Source organism: Microtus oregoni, unplaced genomic scaffold, assembly GCF_018167655.1.
Source record: "Microtus oregoni isolate MIOR12 unplaced genomic scaffold, Mior012 000012F_ref0000307, whole genome shotgun sequence".
NCBI lineage: Eukaryota > Metazoa > Chordata > Mammalia > Rodentia > Cricetidae > Microtus > Microtus oregoni.
In genome coordinates, this window is record NW_024543071.1 from 33,327,071 (window position 1) to 33,334,514 (window position 7,444).

Here is a 7,444-nt window from a genome sequence, read left to right on the forward strand (position 1 = left end):
TACAGTGGTCGACCCAAGGCTTGTTCAAGCTTAGTCCCTGTGACCTCAGGCTTTTCTTCTGATCCCAAATGACCTGCATCAGCAACCCCCATTTCTGTTCTTCCCTACACAACCCTAACCCCTTCAGTCCCACGAAGTCAAGAGAGGTGGCCCTGGCCTCCCTCTGTCACAGGGCTCAGCAGGTCACTCGCTTCTCCTGTGTTTAAATGCTTGAGTACATTCTGGAAAACACATCACTTCATACTGACCACTGAATTTTTTTTAACAGAATTTTGGACTTTGCTTAATGGCAATTCAGAACAGAACAGCAAACCACAGAATAGCAGCAAATATTTGCCAAGCTGTTATGTGTCGAGTTGTTAAAAAGCCTGGGGGCAGGGGAGGTTTTCCTCCCAGACATCCAATTTCCATAGGGATGGCTCATCTCCCAGTGAGATGGCAGAAACTGCAGTTGACCACATCCAGCAGGCAAAGAAATGTACAAGCATCCCAAGCAAGAAGAGCACAACTGAATACAATTGCCCAGAGGATCCCTTCGGGTAACCTGGGTACCAACACTCTACATACAGTTCTTCTCAGTTAGCCTTTTCTCTCTCTCTTTTTTACATAATTTTAACTCCCAAATGCCAAATCCAGTTTTGAAAGCGAGGGGAGGACAACTAACCCTTAATGGCCTTTAAACTCTGTTCTATCTCAGTTTCATCTCTGGGGATTCCATCCATCAGTTACAAACCCCAGACCATACTCAGATCAAATAACTTTTTTTTGAAGAGTTTCAAATCCAGTAGTGTTTGAACAAAGGTAGATCATATACTGGTATAAGACTGGTGCTTACCCCCAGAAAAATGCAGAATTCTTAGATGCTTTAAGTCACCCAGAATTATAGCCTGAATATACCTGTCAGAATGTCCACCGGTCTCATGGAACCAGTAAACTACCACAGTTCAAACCAAGTTTTCCAGAACCCCAGAAATAAACCGTGGGTTAGGGATGCTGCTGGGTGGTATTCGCCTGGCATACACAAAGCCCTGGGTTCCATCCTTAGCACAGGGTGTGGCAATACACAGCTGCAATTCCAGCAGTTGGGTTATCGGAGCAGGAAGGCTGGCAAATTAAAAAAAAATGATCAAACTCTGTATCACTATCTGACTCATCATTCTAGATGATCATGTGAGAGAATTAATGAGGGGTTTCTGGCCAATGTTCAAAAACCTCACGATTTAGCTACCGGACTTCATCGGATCCCTTCTATGTTTTCCTGAGGTACAATTATCCAAGCATTTAAACTCTGCTTAGAAAACTTAAGTACTTGAAAGTGATACACACACACACACACACACACACACACACACCCGAACACTTTCAAGAAAAGGTGCTACATTAACGTGGACAAATGCTAAAATTCTAAGAAAACAGTAACAGAGACATAAAGTCTTTCAAACCCTGGGTGCAAGCTCCCTTTCATCATAAATACATGATAAGGCGAATAACCATGCTCTTTCATAAACTCTGATAGGGTGTAGTGTTAGACCCCTAAGTTCTCTGATAAACACAGTCACAACTTTCTGTATAGAAAAATAACAAACAACACCTACAACTTCCTAAACATCCTATCAAATAAATTAATTACCAGCATCTGTATTTTCTATACCTAATTACTATATACTATACCAATTATACTCATAATCTTATTAACTGGCTAGATATTAAAAGTTCCACACACACTTTTTTTTTTCCCTCAAAGATGAAAGAAAAAAATCAAATGTAACCTCCAAATATAACTTTTCATGAGGGGCATTTTCTCATTTGTTCATTAGAAATTATCACAGGAGGGAACTGTGACCCACAGTTTTCTGAGGCCACTCATGCAAAGGGACACACACTGTCCACTTCCTACAGCATCTTAAGTATAAAAACTGGTATGAATCAAAACTTCTGGTGGTTCAGGCTGGCTAACACTCCTTCCCAGTGCTGAGACAGGGAAACGATCCTCAGCATGGTGCCTGAGATAAGTCAGTCCTCATGGCAGCATGTCAAAATGTCATAAATAGTGATTTATTGTATCTCTAGAGTAGCACAAAGCTGCTGACCTAGGAGGGCTTGACAAAGGCCTTGTTTACAAAGGAAGACTTCTAAGGGAGAGAGAAAACTGGGAATGCTGGAGGACAGCGCCACTTCCATAATTTATGAAACTTCTCTGTTTACGGTCCTCCTCCAAAACACAATGAACCTTTAAAATGAGACGTCAAAATATTACAGTATTATAGAGCACCACCGCCACCTTATAGAAGAGAAAGTTGTGCTTTGACTCCCCACCCCCAACACACCCTGTCTGCAGAATGGTTTATTTTAAACTTAATCAAAGAAATAGAACTTTAAATAATTACCTGCAGAGGGGTTACTTTCTAGGTATACTGTGTCAGGACACTTACAAGAAGCACACTTTTATAGCGGTCAATTCTAAGCCTCAGGTGTTGGCCAGAACACTTTTCAAGAAACTTGATGAGAAATGTTGAAAAAAAAAAACCCACTTTACAAAAGAACAAAAGGAAAGATCTAAGACTGCTTTGAACAGGCTTGGCGGTGAATGTTTTCAGTGAAACACCACAGCGCAGCCAGAGCCAAAGCTGGACTGAGTGAAACAAGGCCTGGGAGAAAGGCAGCGTGAGGGGAGGGGGGTCATTCCCTCCCTGCCAAAGGTTCTGACACCCCAAATCCTAACTCATTTAAAAATTCTCTACCAATATGGCAACATTTTTTCAAAGGCCCAAACAAAAACTAGCTGTACCTCCACCCTGTGGACTATTTACCCCTCAACCTACTGCAATAATTACCTGATAAACAATTAAGGGTGTCTCTAGATCTCCTTTTTACAGTAGTTAACATTTGAGGTGGAAGGGAGCATTTTGCAGCCCTTTTGTTTTTTACATTGTTAAGAGATTTTTTTTTCTTAAAATTGTTTTCTCAGTGTCTATTAACTGTACAAAATAATGGGTTTCATTATGGCATTCTCCTACATGTTTATAGTTGTTCCTTAACCCAATTACCCTCTCTTGTCCTTGGTCCCAAGTCCCCCACCTCTTTATTGCCCCCCCCCTCTACTGTCCAAAGGCGGTATTTTAAAAGCAAGTCAGCAAGCCTAGAGGAATAAAAGGGCAATTAGATTCTGAAAAGACAAAGTGTGTCTCTATTTGCATAATAATGCCACCTAAGAATCAACCCAGCCACACCTCCTAACCCTTCACCAGCTTGTGCTTTGGAGTAGCCTGGGAGGCCAGACGAGTCCCCAGTGAGTAGCAACTTCAGGTGTGGCTTCACGAATGGGAGGCTGAAGACGCAGGAATGTGCATTTGTAAGTATCTGCACACATATAACATCAAACGTGGCTTTTATATTAATTAGAAGAGTTCTCACTGTTTTCTAAGTCCTGGGTGGTTTGGACAGGAATTCTGTGCTATCCAACCCCAAGCAACTCTCAAACCAACTTACTTATCTCCACAAAGCAAGGCATACAACAAAGTGAAAAGAAGTTTGAAAATTAACTGAAACCTTAAACATTACCACGCCGTGCAATAAACAGACGTGTGTCCTTAACGTCTTCCTTATGCTCCATTGTTATGCATACAAAGGAATATGTGCCAACGTGATGACTAGAAAGGAGACAACGATGACACCTCTACAAAACGTTGCTAACTCGGTCACTCCGCTTTTTCAAAAGCACCACCTCCCTCCACCGCACCGGAGAGGAGGGGGAAAAGGACACAGCCTGGCAAAACTCCTCAAAAGTTATATAAACAAAAGAGAGAGAAGCCCAGTGTGGGCTTCGCACCCATGTGCTACTAAAATTACATAACACCCGGTGCAGACACTGAATGAGGAATGATTCTGCACTACACCCCCGCTCTCTCCACTCCTACACCTTCCTCCTTCGCTTGAAACACCCCAATGCCCTGCGCGAGAGTGGACCGCTTGGGATGTTTCTTTTCTTAATGGAGTAAATCCTTGGAGAGTTGGAGGGACGTTAAGGCCCGAAGTTTGAACGTGCAACAGCCGCAGACTCTCCGGACCTGGAGCCGAAAGGACTGACAACAGCAGCCACCCGCGAGGCCTCCTTCTCCCCCGCGCGGTGCCTCCCGCTGGAAAGTTTTCCCTGCGATCGATCGCCTGCCTGACTTTGCTAGGAAGGCGAGCCAGAGACCGGAGGGTGCCTCGAAGAGAAAGACCTAGAAAGCTCGGCGGGTAGTGGCGGCGGCAGGAGGAGCAGGCTCCTTACCTGGGCGACTCGGAATGGCCCGGGGCTCAGGCTGGCAGCGCCCGGGGAGGCGAGGGAGCGGGGTGCACACCGCTGCTTAGGCCGGTGCCCGCGGCCCTGCCCCCGCCGCCTCCTCTTCCTCCCTCGCGCGCGTCATGTCACGGCGATCAAACATGTCTGTGCGCTTCACCGCGGTGACTTCCTGATTCTCCGCCGCTCGCGCGCGCCACGCACTCGCCCTCGCCGCCGCTGCCTCACGCACCGCCACTGCCACCCGCCCTCTCGCCGCCAGACCCCGACGGGTCTGCGTCCGGCTCCCGGGAAGGCTCGGGCGGGAGGAGCAGCCGGCGCAGCTCGCCACGCACTGGTCCCTAGCGCACTGCACACTCGCGCCAGCCCGCCGCCCCCTCCTGCCCCTCCACCCGACTTGTGGCCCTGCCAAACTTTTTTTTTTTTTCCGGGTTGATTGGTGTCCAACTTCCCTCCGCCTCCATCCCCCAGGCAGCCCCACCAACCCCGTGCTCACCACCATCCGCATCGAACAGCAACCCGGATAAAAATAATAATGTAATCCAGGCGGCGGGGGCGAACGCAGACACCCGCACCCGGCGATCTCCCGCGGGTACCGGAAACCGGCGCGAGCGCCCGGACCGGAGCGCGGGTGTCTCCTGGAGTCCGCACCGCTGCGACCCGCCCGGCGCGGTGTCACTGTGTCCAGGCCGCGCGGCCTGGTGCGGGGCACCGGGGGGCACTGTGATGGTGTGCGCTTGGTGGCTGGAGGGCGCCCAGGGGCTGGCAAGCTGGACCGGTGATTTGGGGAAGTGCATCGCGACACCTTTGCAGATGGCGTGGCCGTTTTGCAACGCCAACGGGAGGGGAGGAGACCCGGCATCAGGGGGAGATAGGGGAAGGGGTGAACTACGTTGGGATGGGAATAAAGCAAACTCGAAAGCAGGGAGCGAGAAGGAAGGCGTGAGTGTCATCGCTGGGAGGAGGCTCCCACCGGCTCTCCCCGCCTCCCTCCTTCTCCACCCCCCATTCCCTCCCCGTTGCAGCCCTTTCCCTTCCCGGGCGAAAGCCTCGGCCGCTAACCGGGTGCGCACGGGTTCTGTTGTGACTGTCAGGCAGAGAGGATTATCCGGATCATGGCCTCCCGAGCCCTTAGCCGCCGCGGCTCTCCCGGGTCCCTGTGCGCTCCTGACACCTAGACCATCCCAGACGCCCCACAGCCACGGTTTCCGCGGCTCAAGCCAAGGAAAGACACAAGCAAAAGAAAACAAACCAGAGAGGCGGGGGAGGGCAGGCTAACGGAGCCCTGCGGGCACCTCGGACCTCTTTCCTTGGGGCTTCCTTCCACCCTCCCACAATGGGACCGGGTTGGACACCTTGAACTTCCACACCCCAGCCCGCGCTGCCTCCAGGTACCAAACAGGGAGGTCCGCGGCGCCACGGCCACAGCCCCCGGGGCAGCCCCTTCGCCTGTAGGCCTGTCACCGGTCAACATCCCCCCCGCCCCCCCCCCCCCCGCCCGAGGGGACCCGAGGAGTGGAGGCAACACCTCCGAGCCCGCAGGCACTGACTCCGCCGTAGTGGCCGCCGCCTGCTCGGTGAGCCAGCCGGGACTACTGCCGCCTCCAAGGTCTGCTCGCGTCCCCGCAGCCGGAGCCCTTTAAACAAGTCTCTGGGAGGCGAGTAGCAGCCGTGTGGTTGGCGCCCTGCCGCCAGCCCGGGCTCTTCGCCCTCCTTTCTCGTTTCCTTCCAACTCTAATGGGGAGGATGGCTCGGGGTGAACTGTCGCGTTTCCTTCCAGCTTCCCTCTCCGTTTTCCCCCAGACTCTCTCCTTCTCCTGCCATCAGCCCTCCCCACCTCAGCTTTTAAGGGGGGGGGGGGTGCAACCTGGCCGAGAGTGTGTTGCAACCCTGAGTTGGCAGCTCATCGCTGTCAGCCTGCCCGGGGTCAAGGCTATGGCTTGTTGGGATTTATTCCCCTTGCCCCCTTGAAATAATAATTATTACTGTTGTTATTAGAATGGCAAGGTTCCGTTCAAACTTTCTGGTTTCTTCTATCACCGCCCGGGAGCTGTCGTTAGAGCACCTGAGGCCCGCGAGGAAGAGGCGGGCTTTTTTGTTGTTGTAGCGGTTGGCCCGCCTGTTTGTTTTGGTCTTCGAGCATGCACAATAAATAATGATTAGGATAAGGATGCATAATCCGGGGCGAAGGCGGCGCGGTGCCAAAGGGGTTCGGCTGCGACTGCAGCAGAGAGGCCGGAGCCGGGGAGAGAAGAGAAAGGAGTTGTAAGTTATATTTACCTTGCTCGCGAGCAGTGTGCTGGTTGAATCTTCCCTCTCTGAGTCACCCAGAGTACAGAAACAGAGGGAGCGAGGACTAGATTATGAATATGACTTCATTGATGACAGCCGTCCCCTCCTCTTCCTAAACTCGGGCTCCGCCCCGCGTCCCACCCTCGCCGCCTCCACGGGCGCCGGAAGACGCGCCGCAGTTGGCCCTGCGCGCCGCTCCTCCCTGCCCGACCCGGCGCGGGTTGGCGGGACGCTCCTGTCACTCGCCTTGCTCAGCGACTCCGGGCGCGCGGGGGGGGGGGGGGGGGTGAGCAGGGGGCGGTGTGCAAGAATGTGGATCGAGACAGCTCTACTGTATGCGTGGATCCGTGTGTGTCTGCGAGGCGCCGGCTCTCCGCTCTGTTTGTGCCTGGAGCAGAGAAACTGCGCAGGACACGCAGCCAGCCCGCAGCCCTGCTGGACTCGGGCGCTGCGTGTCCCTCGGCTGGCTGTAATCATCCGAGCTCCTCTTGGGAGGCTAGGGGAGCCCCCGAGCCAAGGGGAGGATGGCAATAGTAATAGAGCGTAGTAGTTCGGGGGAATGTGGAGAGACCGTGCTGGAATTTAAGTGTGCCTGCGCCTGCCAGCTCGAGCCTGCAGAGAGAAAGGGAGGGGACGGCGGGGGCAGGGCTCCGAGTGGCACCAAAGCTGTTTGTGGCACAGTGTTGGCCAAGGGAAAAAATGGGCATTATCATACCAGCTGAAACTTTTTGGACAACCCTTCCCACTCCTCCCAAGGCTGTCATAAATCTGCATTCTTCCCACCCATCCCAAACCCCCAGTGAAAAGGGAGGCGGCACAAAGAACGAGCCTGCCAAATCTGTCTCATCCCTAAAGGACTGCAAGAGTCCA

The 7,444-nt window shown here is 52.2% G+C and overlaps 1 protein-coding gene across 4 annotated transcripts in view; it reads right to left on the bottom strand.

Annotated features, from left to right (window-relative positions):
• The window catches only part of Smarca2 (SWI/SNF related, matrix associated, actin dependent regulator of chromatin, subfamily a, member 2), a 168,216-nt gene extending 161,542 nt beyond the window's left edge, over window positions 1-6,674 (bottom strand). The window contains exon 1 of one of the 4 annotated variants that reach the window (XM_041660994.1): window positions 6,563-6,674. The gene's annotated coding sequence lies outside the window, so the exon portion shown is untranslated. Of the gene's footprint in view, window positions 1-4,273; window positions 4,494-4,778; window positions 4,887-6,562 lie in introns of those variants that run through there. The other 3 variants (XM_041660995.1, XM_041660993.1, XM_041660996.1) reach the window with 3 other exon arrangements.
• Window positions 6,675-7,444: the final 770 nt, after the last annotated feature.